This window comes from Canis lupus, chromosome 23 (genome assembly GCF_048164855.1).
Source record: "Canis lupus baileyi chromosome 23, mCanLup2.hap1, whole genome shotgun sequence".
NCBI classification, from domain to species: domain Eukaryota; kingdom Metazoa; phylum Chordata; class Mammalia; order Carnivora; family Canidae; genus Canis; species Canis lupus.
This window is the reverse complement of record NC_132860.1, coordinates 33,392,347-33,404,368: the sequence shown is the minus strand read 5'-3', so window position 1 is coordinate 33,404,368 and position 12,022 is coordinate 33,392,347. Positions and strand designations below refer to the sequence as shown.

The window sequence follows — 12,022 nt, the reverse complement described above, 5'->3', positions numbered from 1 at the left end:
GTAAGAGTCCCTGCTGATTTCCTGGAAGCTCATTTTGTATATATTAACTATTATAAAAAGAGGTTGCTATACCCACAGAATCTAGAAAGTTGTACAGCATTGGTAATTTTTTTACTAAAACATATGAGTTTATCATAATATACATATTTCTAACTTTTGAAATTTACATTACATTGGATTTTTATCACATGTACTCTCATTTAGAGTGTCTACATTGTGACTTGGGATTACAGTGTACCCAAATGAGGATTGCTAAAAAAACAGACAAAGACTGCTACAGTATCTGACACTTCTTTTTGGCATACCTTTCTCATGTGCCAGATTTTTATTTATTTAATCTTTTGTGTTTTCTTTGTTTATTTGGAGTGCAAAACATGAATACAATAGGATAGTTTAACTTTAGGTTCTTACAGAAATGCCTCTGGTAATTGGGTAAAAATGTTTGTTTGTGTGCACACATGCACATGCACACATGCCTAAGAAGCATTTATCTGAGCAAATTTTGGTATGTTTTAAATACATTAGAGGAAGGGGCACCTGGCTGGATCAATCAGAGGAGTGTGCGACACTGGATCTTGGAATAGTGAATTTGAGTCTCACATTGGGTATTGAGATTACTTAAAAATAAAATGTTATTTAAAAATTAGGGGAAGATTTTATTCCTCATTTTATGATGTAGTTCTTATTTATGAGAAGGGTGAGAGCTAAGTATGGCTATTGACCTGTATGAAATGCCAGGTCTGTACCAAGATTTGTGCTGGATATTTTGGTATGTATCTATTTTCATCATTTTAACAAACATGTATGAAATGTTTCACTGAGCATTAAACATGAAGGTAAGAATTGTGGCTAGGCAATAAACTTATTAAAATATGCTCAACTTCACTAGAAATAAGATGAATCATTATTATGACAATGAGATTACATATCTCATCCACCAGATTTAGAGAAATTAAAATATCTAACGGTTGGCTGGACTGTAGAGCAATTGAATCTGGTGGCAAAATGTAAATAGCAGTACCATTTTGGAAAACAATTGACATTAACTGGGGAAGTAAAAAATGTGGATGCTTGCATGGACCATTTTTATGGGTGTTTCATTAATCAAGGATTATGATTAATTTAATATGAACACAATGTCCATCTGACTAGACTGAGGGCAGTAGGCTCTATATACTTTTATTTTTGGTTTCCCAGCAATAGCCATCCTAAGAGTTTATCCTAGAGACACTCTCATACATATAGGAGACATAGAAAAAAAATGTTCATAGAAACCTTGTTTGTAATAGCAAAACAAAACAAAACTGGGGGAAAAGACCCAAATAGCTATTGTCATAAATAGCTATCATAATTGTCAAATTATCTTATTATAGTTATATAAGAGAATATTGCACAGTAATGAAAATCACTGAACTATACTTAAATATATTCAGAGGGATGAATCACAAACATAAAGTTGGTGAAAAAAAGCAATTTGCAGAAAAAATGCATCCAGTATGATACACGTACATGAATTTCAAAAGCATGAATAATTAAATAATATCTTATTCAGGGATACACATCACATTGTATATAGGAAAACTATAAAATGCAGTAAGGGAATGGCTACTCTAAAAGTTTAGGAGTTTAATTTTTTCTGAGATTGAGTGGAGAGAAGGGAATGGGTCTTAAGAGAGAGACATCCAGGGGTCTCCTGTGGTATTGTGACATTTTGTTTCTAAATATGGGTATACATGGAATTATTTTGTTATTGTTCTTTCTCTTTTCAAAAGTAGTTTATATATTTTTCTGAATTAATTAAATGTTAAACACAGGGGCATCTGGGTGGCTCAGTCGGTTAAGTGTCTGCCTTCAGCTCAGGTCATGATCCCAGGATCCTACAACTGAGCCCTGTGTTGGGCTCCCTGCTCACTGGAGACCCTGCTTCTCCCTTTCCCTTTGCCTGCTGCTCCCCTTGCTTGTGCTCTCTCTCTTTCTCTCACTCTCTGCCAAATAAATAAAATATTAAAAAAAATAAATGTTAAACACAAATTTCTTTCACTGAGTTAAATCTTAGCAGTGTTAAATAACCTATCTAGGTTTACATAGAGAAGACCCCATTGATGACTGTGATCCATAACCCATGTTCCTCCATTTCATTGTTGACTTTTGCTCAGGGATAAATCCTCCTAGGATAGAGCCCAGAAAGAAATTGCCTCTTCTGATGATCCTTTTACTTTCTTTTGCCAGTAAAGGCTGTGAACCCGACAAATGTCTTCCTTTGTTAACTTGGCTGCCAGAAAGTTCATTTTAAATGTAAATATACAACTACAGTAATTAACTGAGTATAAATACTTAATCTATATATTGTCTTCTTATAATTATTTCTGATTTCTTACCATTAAAATTGCTTTATTACAACAATCATTTCATATGTAATCTAATATTATAAATAATCTAATTTTTTCTTATGAATAGTGAATTAGAATTTTTATGTAAGAAAATAAATAATTTAGGACTATTTCATTCTCTCTAAAGATCTAAATTATTACCTTTAAGTCTGAATCCATAATTCTTTTATTTTTTCCCCCTCAATCTCCCTAGGCCTTTGAGTTTAACATGTTTCTAAAACCAGTAAGTTCTCATAGCAAAGGAAACATCAACTTGTGGAATTGGGAGAGACAACCTATGAATTGGAGAAAATATTTGCAAATCACATATACAGTAAGGGATTAATACCCAAAATAGATAAGGAAGTCAAACAACTCAATACCAAAAAAACAAATAATCTGATTAAAAATTGGATAAAGGACCTGATTAGATATTTCTCCAAAGAAAACAAACACATGATCAACAGGTATATGAAATATGCTCAACATAACTAATCACGAGAAAAATGCAAATTGAAACTGCAATGGGATATTACTTCACATTTGTTACCATGGTCAACAGTATGAAGATTTCTCAAAAAATTAAAAATAGAGCTACTATTAAAAATAAAATTCCCACTACTAGGAATATATTTAAAGGAAATGAAATCAGTATCTCAAGGAGACATTTGCACCCCCATGTTCATCATACCATTATTCATAGGAGCCAAGATAGAGAAACAACTTAAGTATCTGTTGATAGATGAAGAGATTTCAAAAATGTGGTATATATATTGTATATTATTCAGCCTTAAAAAAGAAGGAGATCCTGATATTCACTATAGTATGGATAAAGGTAAAGGACATTTTGCTAAGTGAAATAAGCCAGAGGCAGAAAGACAAATACCAAATGATCTCACTTACATATGGAACCTAAAACAATCTATTTCATAAAAGCAGAGAACAGAATGGGAGTTGTCAGAGATTGGAGAAAATGGGGAGATGTTAGCCAAAGGGTAAAGTTTTCAGTTACTCAGGATGAATAAGTTCTGGAGATCTTGTTTACAACATGGTTGACTGTAGTTACAATACTGTAGTATATGTTTGACATTTATGAAAGGCTAGATTTTAAGTGTTCTCACAACACACAGAAAAAGGTACTATGTGAGGAGATAGATACATTAATGAGGTTAATTGTGTTTATTTTACTATGGATACAGATATCAAAATATCATATACCTTAAATTTGTGCAATTTTTATTTGTCAACTCTGATTCAATAAAGCTGGGAAAAATAGCTACTAAGAGGAAAAAAAAAAAAAAAACTACTGAGTTTTCAGCTTAGGATACAGCAGGTGTATAGAGTTGTCCTGAGGAAATGTACATTCCCCAGGTGCAATTAAACTTTTGGAGAGTATGCTAAGTTAGTAAACACAAGAAAGCTTCTCCAGAATTAATCACCTTTTGAAAAATATGTTGATCTGTAAAAGGCCCTACATAAATATGTGATTATCATTCTAGGTATGGAAAAGGTGGTAAGAGGCCAGGAGTGGAAGATAGTTGGCTCTTAGTTATTTAGGGGAAGCCCTTGGCTCTATTTCACCACAGCTTTTTAGAAGGCAACTGAGGCTAATTTGATGGGGCATGCTCTGTGTAATTGAGTATTCAGTCTTTCCCATAATTTTAATATTTTTTTTTCTAGGATGAGTATTGGTAACTCCAGTAATTTATCTGACCAGTAAAACTCAGTGTCATCAGAAAACTGGGCATTACTAGTTTAAACATTGTAAACCAAATTTATTTAACTTTCAAGGTCATTCTACATTTCTTTTACAAAGAAAAGAGCAGGTAATGAAGAATCAAAATGACATGGTTTGAGTCTGATCTCCGCCACTTCATAGATGCTTGGAATCTTACTTCATCAAACTTAACCCCTCTCAGCCTTTTTTTTACAAATGACTGAGACGGGAAATGAAAACATAGATTTTGCATGGCTATTATGAAGATTATATGACTCATTGTGTGTAAGAGCACACCACAGTATCTGTCATACAGTCCTGTTTCGGTAAATGTTAGCTCCCTTAGCTACAGTGTGAAATAAACATGAATTAGTAAATTAATGTATAATTTCTACACTCAGACATTGATTAGGTGATTGATTATTAACTGATTTCCTTTATGCATTCATTTTTGATTGATTCATTTAGTCATATCACAACCGTTTGCTGGTCATCTCCTATATGGGTAACAAACCAACTTTTTGGGGAAATACCATCTCATGAAATGTTATATACATCATCTGGACGGATGTATGAGAAATTAAATCACTCCTCAGATGACAGCAATGCTTTCTATAAGCACTCCCAGAGGTGAAAATTTATATATATATTAACAACAGTAGGGAAAAAATAAGATACATTAGCATTTATACATAGTTCTACAGGCAGAACAAGTTAGGGCAAAGAATGGGGAAGCAGACTCAAGAATTCTGTATTCTCTCCATGTCAGACCACAAATCAGTCCCTAGGATTATGTCTTTTCACTTACTCTGGTCATTCAATCATTTGTCCATTTTTTAATCTTCCTATTCTTACTTTCATCTATCTCTCCTCTACCAACTCATCAATTCATCCATCAAATACTTATTAAACCCCTCTTAAGTTTGAAGCACTAAGAATCTAATAATATCCTATATATTCTATTTATGATAATAGGTCCATTTCCTCAAGGACTTCACTACCTACTTGGAGAATGAGCATGACATAGATAATTAACAAACTTTGGGTTAGTTTGCTTTAGTAACATTTCATATAGGTTGGTGGCTATGAACTCAGGGTTGAAGACCTAGACTAAATTCTAGTTTCTCTACATAGTGAACTTAAGCACATTAACTAACATTTCTTAGCCACTGTTTATTTAGTCACAAATTTGTGATTGTAATAGTGCATATTTTATGTTTCTTATTTATATAGATGAAATGAGATAATATCTGAGAAGCTTTATTCAATATTTGAAATGTCATCATGTCATCATGATGTTAGATGATGTAAGGAACTAACTTGATTTTGGTGTGGAGATGTCAGAGACATTCTCCAGAATGGGCCTATAGGACATTGCCTTAGAAGGTAGTCAATATTTTCCAAGCAGCAAACCAAGAACAGGAGGAAATGGTTTGCAGGCAAATAGAATAAGATTGGCAAAGGTATTATGGGGATTAGAGGCTTGGGTGTGAAAATCTGTTACCAATTTGTCCCTTCATTTTTCAAAACCATTTATGGAGCATTTAGTGAAGAAAGCAATGATCTGAAATAAAAGAAAGCAGAGTTCAAGAAGCAAGAGCTTAGAAATAGTTACTTAGAATTCTCTGGCTGAGTCCAGGGTGTCTTTTGGAGCTTCACAAGTTTAAGAGCTAACTTACATAAATAAATGGCTATAATTATTAAAAGGGGAATAAGCTTTGTTTCAAGCAATGAGTTCTCTGATTTGCTAAATGGAAAAAGAAAATATTAGATCTCATTAGAAGTTTTAATAGGTTTAAATTCTTTTAATTTTAATTAAATAATAATTTAATTTTATAACCAAGCATGTCTGTACATTTTTTCCCCCAAATATCTGATAAAACATTAGGTTTCTGATATTTAGGGCACTGGGGAAAAAAATGAAAAAGAAAAAAATAAAAGGAAGCTCTTCTCTGTGGGATATAGTTGATGAAATATATTGTATACAGGCAAGCAGAATATATCATTTGCTATTAGAATAAGCTCATTTGATGGATCATAAAATATATTTAAAATGTGCTTAAGAAAGAAGAATGACATCAAACACTTGTAAGTTCCTTGAGAGCAAATGTCTAATCCTGAATATTTACCACCAAATCTCTACCATAAGGCAATGAAGTCTATAAATACTCACTGAGTGCTTAACCGTTCTGTTAAATTAAGATTTTAGAGCGTGGAAATATATTTTGATTTTTATAGTGCCTGTAGTTGTAATAGAAATTTATGAAGTTATATTTTATAATTATAAAGTTCCTTACTTTCAAGGATATTAACAATGGTTCATGGTCACAGAACCCAATATGAAGAATTCAAGTTAACCCTATATGATATCAAACTTACTAGTTTTTTTTTTTATTCCTTGCAGATTTACTTATATATTTTCATTTAGCAAATACTTGCATTGCTACTATGCATTAGGCAACACATGAGGCACAAATACAAAAAATGTACAAATGAAGGTTTAGGGCCAAATTACTCAACAAAGATAAAACAGGAATAGCAGAAAACTATATTACAAAGTGTAAAGTGGTAAGTGCTATAAGGAGTTCAGATAAAATACTAAAAAATATAAAAATCATTTTATCATGATAAAAAAATGCAGTTCATTTATTTCTTGAACAGAGGTATTCACTTTTTCAGAACTCATAGGCCCTCAACTTTAAGATGAAAATAAGATCTAAAGGAATGAAGTCATGCAGCTAATCAGTTTCCTGTCATCAAGAGTCAAATTGGTTAGCTCATTTAACCCTGAGAACCTTCCATGTGCTGTCTTTCAAATCACTTTACATAAATGGACACAACCGATTGATGAAGCAGATATCTGATGATTCCCATTTATAGAGCAAGACACTGAGGCACAGGGAAGTTCATAATCTGTTGATAATCTTTCAAAGAGTAAAAGGTAAAGCCAGGATTTGAACCTAGCTAGCTAGACAGGTTCCAGAACCAACATTCTTACTTGTTATGACACATGGACTATCACTGAAAAAGCTACATTTCTCATCCTGACAATGTCAATTCAATGTGGAAATGCCATCCTAGGCACAAGTACAGTTTCCATAAAAACTCAAAAAAGGAAAACCTGATCTAGAATGTATGGGGTCACAGGAGAGAAGGTAAAATCACACCTAAGTTAGCCTCCATGGATAAGTAGGAGTTAAAGAAGAGAAGAAAGAAAAATGCATGCCTAAAGTGAGGCAGTTGCATAAATAGCTAGTACTATCAAAGAAATCTTTAGGAAGCAACAAATATAGCACATTCACCCACTCAAATCTTAAAAATTGTATTCCTTAAAACCTCCACAGTTGGAGGATTTGAAGCTGGGCAAAACTAGAATGAAGAGAGACTATTGTGATACGTGAATATGCAGAGGTCCTTGTGAATAATTTTTCTGTGTCTGTCAAAGTAAATGAATAACAACAGCATACCAAACAAAGACTGTAGTAATAATGTGTTTAAGTAATAATAATAAATGAATAATTGACACTCATTTACTTGTTACTTGCTCGAAAAAATTTCAGGATTTCTCTTGTTCACTCTTTCTCCCAACTCAGTTCTCTCCAGCCTAGGGAATTCAGGAATGTTGTTCAAAACTCTAGGTTTAATTTTCCTTTGCTTTCTTTAAGACTTCATTGAAAAACTCTCCTCATACTCTGTCTAAATTTTGCCTTATATCCCTATTTCCAATCTTTTATTTTCATTCTCTCTTCAAATTATCTACCAAAATAGGAATGATTTAGTTGCCTTATCCTGGAATAAAAATACTTGGTTACTAAATACTGCTGTTTAGAAGACAATGCACCAGAATGCCTGGGAAACGTAGTAGGTTGAGTGCCTGAATCTTGGTTTTGGCTCAGATCTTAATCTCACAGTTGTGGGATGGAGACCCTGTCAGTTTCCGTGTTCAATGTGGAGTCTGCCTTAGATTCTTTCTCCTTCTCCCTCTTGCTCATGCTCTCTTTCTCAAATAAATAAATAAATAAATAAATAAATAAATAAAATCTTTAAAAAAAAGAAGACAATGCTTATGTTCCCAGTACAAATAAGGAAACTATTAAATGGAGAGAAAATAATAATGCAGATTGGAGTTGCAAAATCATGCTAAGTGAAGGTTTAGAAAACCATGCTAGAAAAAAGATATAGATCATAAACTTCTAGCTTTACTACTTACCAGCTACAATTTTGGTAAAACCATCCTCTCTGAACTTCAGTTCTCATCCATAAAATGTAGATAATAATAGTACTTCTCACACAAGATTGTGTTAAGTTTTAAAGTTATAAGTCACATAAAGGACTTAGCCCGGTGCCTGGCACATTAAAAGTGGTTGCAAAACGTTAGTCTGGATAGTTGGAGAAGAGCCAAGAAGATGATGACAGATCTTATATAACTTACTAAGAATTTTTAATTTATCCTGTGAGCTGTGTGACTCCAGCTACAGGATTGAAGAAGTTGAGTGGTAGGGTCAGATATTTATTTAAAATGGTTGGGTCTTCCATTGAGTCGAAGATGGGTTGGAAAGCAAAAGTAGAAGGAAAAATTTGGGCCCAGCAGTATATTTAGTGAGTTTGTTCAGGTTGATTATACAATTCATCACATATTGCAAAGACAATATTGGACGTTCAAAAATGTCAGGTGCCTATCTTAAAGGATCTCTTTTAGCAGTTACTCTAGGGGAGAAAAGAAGGCTTTAGTAATTCCATGGCTTCCCTCAGGACCATTAGTATGATAAAGTCTTTTACTTATAAATGTACCAGGTGTCGTTTTTAAGTGAAGTGAATATAAAACTCAGCCTATCACTGAAGGTCAAGCTATTACTCCTTTAGGCCTCTTAGACATTCTGCCCGGAATTTATATCCTTTCCCCATCCATGCTTTCTGATCTAGGGTTGCCACCAATATTTTAATATTGAGATATGAATCCAAAAGAGTTATATATTGATGCCATTTTCTCCATATTAACCAATATGCTTAGGGCACAGCCTTCATCACAAGTCCTTAAGGTAAAAATTCAATGAAATGAAAAAAAAAAAAAATTCAATGAAATGCATGTCTCTTTTGCTCTTCAGAGGACATAGAACTGTAGGTCACCATCCCCATGGATAGCTGAAAGAAGATAAGGGATTGTCCTTCCATTGCAGTGCCTTTTGAAGTTAATAGACAAGTTGCCTTTTAATTCTGCCTTTTACAATGGATGTGGGTCTTTATATTGATTATTAACCATCTTCCACTTTGTAGTACCTATCTAAGAATTTTAAATACATTAGTCAGGCTTTGATTATATCTCACAGGCTTTATAATGCCAACAGAAGGCATTTATGTCCTGTGTATAATTTTTTTCAATAAGACTATTTGATAGAGTAAAAAGAAAATAGAAATAGAAATACAGTATTCAACCCGTTATACAGGTTGAACTCCTCTTAATGGGAGTTTTGTCAAGCTTAAGGAATGTTTCTAAAGTTATCTTGGTAAGTGTTGGAGCTAATAAAGGACACTATTGTATTGCAATTTAAGTTTTATTTTTTTCTTCATTTTTTAGGTCTAAATAATCTAAAAACAACAAAACAACAAAACAAAAACAAACAAAAAAAACCCAACTAATCTCCCCATACTCAGTTGTAACTGTTTAGAAGAGACCATTTTAACTCTATTAATTTCTCTTGTTATTTCTTGTGGCCATTAATTCCATATGACTAAATAAAATAATTATACTGCTAAGTCAAGTTATAAATTTTAGAGATTATTTAGTGACCTGTGCTGTGAGAGATGAGGACTTACTACACTTATATTTCCCCCCCCCCACCTCTCCAAATTAAGGAAGTTCCCTTGTGGAACAAGATGGCACAGGTCTTTTTACTGGATCTCTTATCCCTACTTTGCCACTTTCCCTTTTTTATTCTCAATCAAGTCATTAATTTCTCTGATCTTCACTTTCCTCTCAATAAAATGAGATAACACTACATTAAGTTATATTTTCCAGTCTTCTAGTTCTCTGAAACCAAAGGTTTTTTACGAAGCACTGTATCATGTATAATCTTCCCAAATTGAACTCCTCATTTCTAGCCTGATCCACAAAAGATTAGCCATTGTCTGGTATTCCAAAATATCTTTATCTTCTTTTACTCCACCTGGATTCACCTCTAGCAATGTTTGCATCTGCTACATAGAAAACAAACCAGAGAGACTGTTTAGTACCCTCCCTCAATACTTTGGACTCCACACCCTCATTCTTGATGGGCATGACATTGATTCTATGGAATGCTCATAATGTCTGATAGTGTTTCTTTTGTGGGATTAAACTAAATAATGCCAGTGAAAGTGCTTTTTAAACTGAGAAGTTCTCCACCATAGGCAGGCAATGATGGAGCCATTCATCGTTATCATTATTATTTGTCCTGGATTTCTCCAGATCTGTCTTAAAATTACAAGCTTACACTCCAGCATAGGAACCAATCCTAATACTTTCCTGTGGACCAAGACATGGATTCTAAATAGTACATCGAATGCCAATTTCATGTCAACTTCAAATTTTCTACCCCCTGTTAAAATTCTGTATTATATTTTTTTCTGCCTCCTTTGAAGACTCAGTAGCATAATGTGACTCTAACTTCTTCTATCATTATGAGAAAAGACAGATGACTTAATAACATCTTCAGTAAATCAGTATTGGCTGTAGTATATCATCCAATCTTACCCTTGGAAATGGGGTCATTTCCTGGGGGAAGAATACATGAGGATTTGTCCGGTTTGCTTTTAAATGATTCAAAGGCTTATTCTGAATAAATCTCTCTGGAGAAAACCAGTTTGAAATCCCACTACCAATAGCTGGATTTGCTGTTATTTTTCTAAGAAATATCCACTTACAAATAATAGATGCAATACCACAGAATTTTGAAGAATGACTAGGGAATTCCTGTTGTTATCGCTCAGTTTTTATAATCTTCAAATCTTTGGTTTTCTGTCTGTCATATTCTCAGTGGCTGGGTCAGTCACTGCTGCTTACAAATGGCCTAAGCTCTTCGTAAAGCCCTAGGGTGCCTGCACTACTTTTGAGCTACCATCAACTTTCTTCTACAAAAGCATATGCTGCTTAAGTCCCCACAAGCATTAGACCATGACCAAAACCTCAGAGAGATGGTACAACTTTCCTTCCATGAAATAAATTTTATGAGTGCTAACTATCTCCCCAAATATTCTACTAAAGAATACTACTCTGCTCTCTTCCACAGTTTCCATGTAGAAGTATACATTTTTGCCTTGTAACTATGAAAATAATTATTACCAGTATCATTTTTGTGAATAGCACATTTGCCATGCACTGTTACATGATCTATGCACATTATCTCTATTTTCATAGTAATTATTATCTGCATCTACAGATGAAGAAAACGAGACTTACAGAGGTAAAATAACTCACCCTAGGTCTCAAAGTTAGTAAGTGGGAAACAGGTCTTTGAAAGTGGGTCTCTCTGGCCTTTTCTTCATTATATCACACAGATACTAGAAATCTCATTTTTATTTCACTATGCTTAAGGAAGAACTGTCACGAGATAGGGGACTTTTGGTGCCATTTGAGAGGAAGTATGTTTTACGGAGAATTTGGAAAAAAAGATAAATATTGCAATTATCCATCCTTTGTCAGCATATGTGATTGTCTTTGGAGTTGACATGTAAAATTGAATTAGTCATGACTTTTGCCCTTAAGAAGTTCATAGTCTAGTTGAGGACGGCAGGATCACATATTCTCACTAAACTATTTGTGTTAGTCAACAGAAACTAACTGCTATTACAAATTACTCTTCTAACCCCAAGACCGAATGAAATAAAAATTTATGTGTCAAATCATAGTCAATGTAGTTGTTGGATGGGGTAAAAGGCTCTAATCAGGCCTTTAAGTGCC

At 33.6% G+C, this 12,022-nt stretch overlaps 1 protein-coding gene across 2 annotated transcripts in view; it reads left to right on the top strand.

The window, feature by feature from the left end:
• TENM4 (teneurin transmembrane protein 4) overlaps positions 1–12,022 on the top strand; it is a 2,813,748-nt gene that overhangs the window by 909,250 nt on the left and 1,892,476 nt on the right. The gene's annotated exons all lie outside the window — the stretch shown is intronic.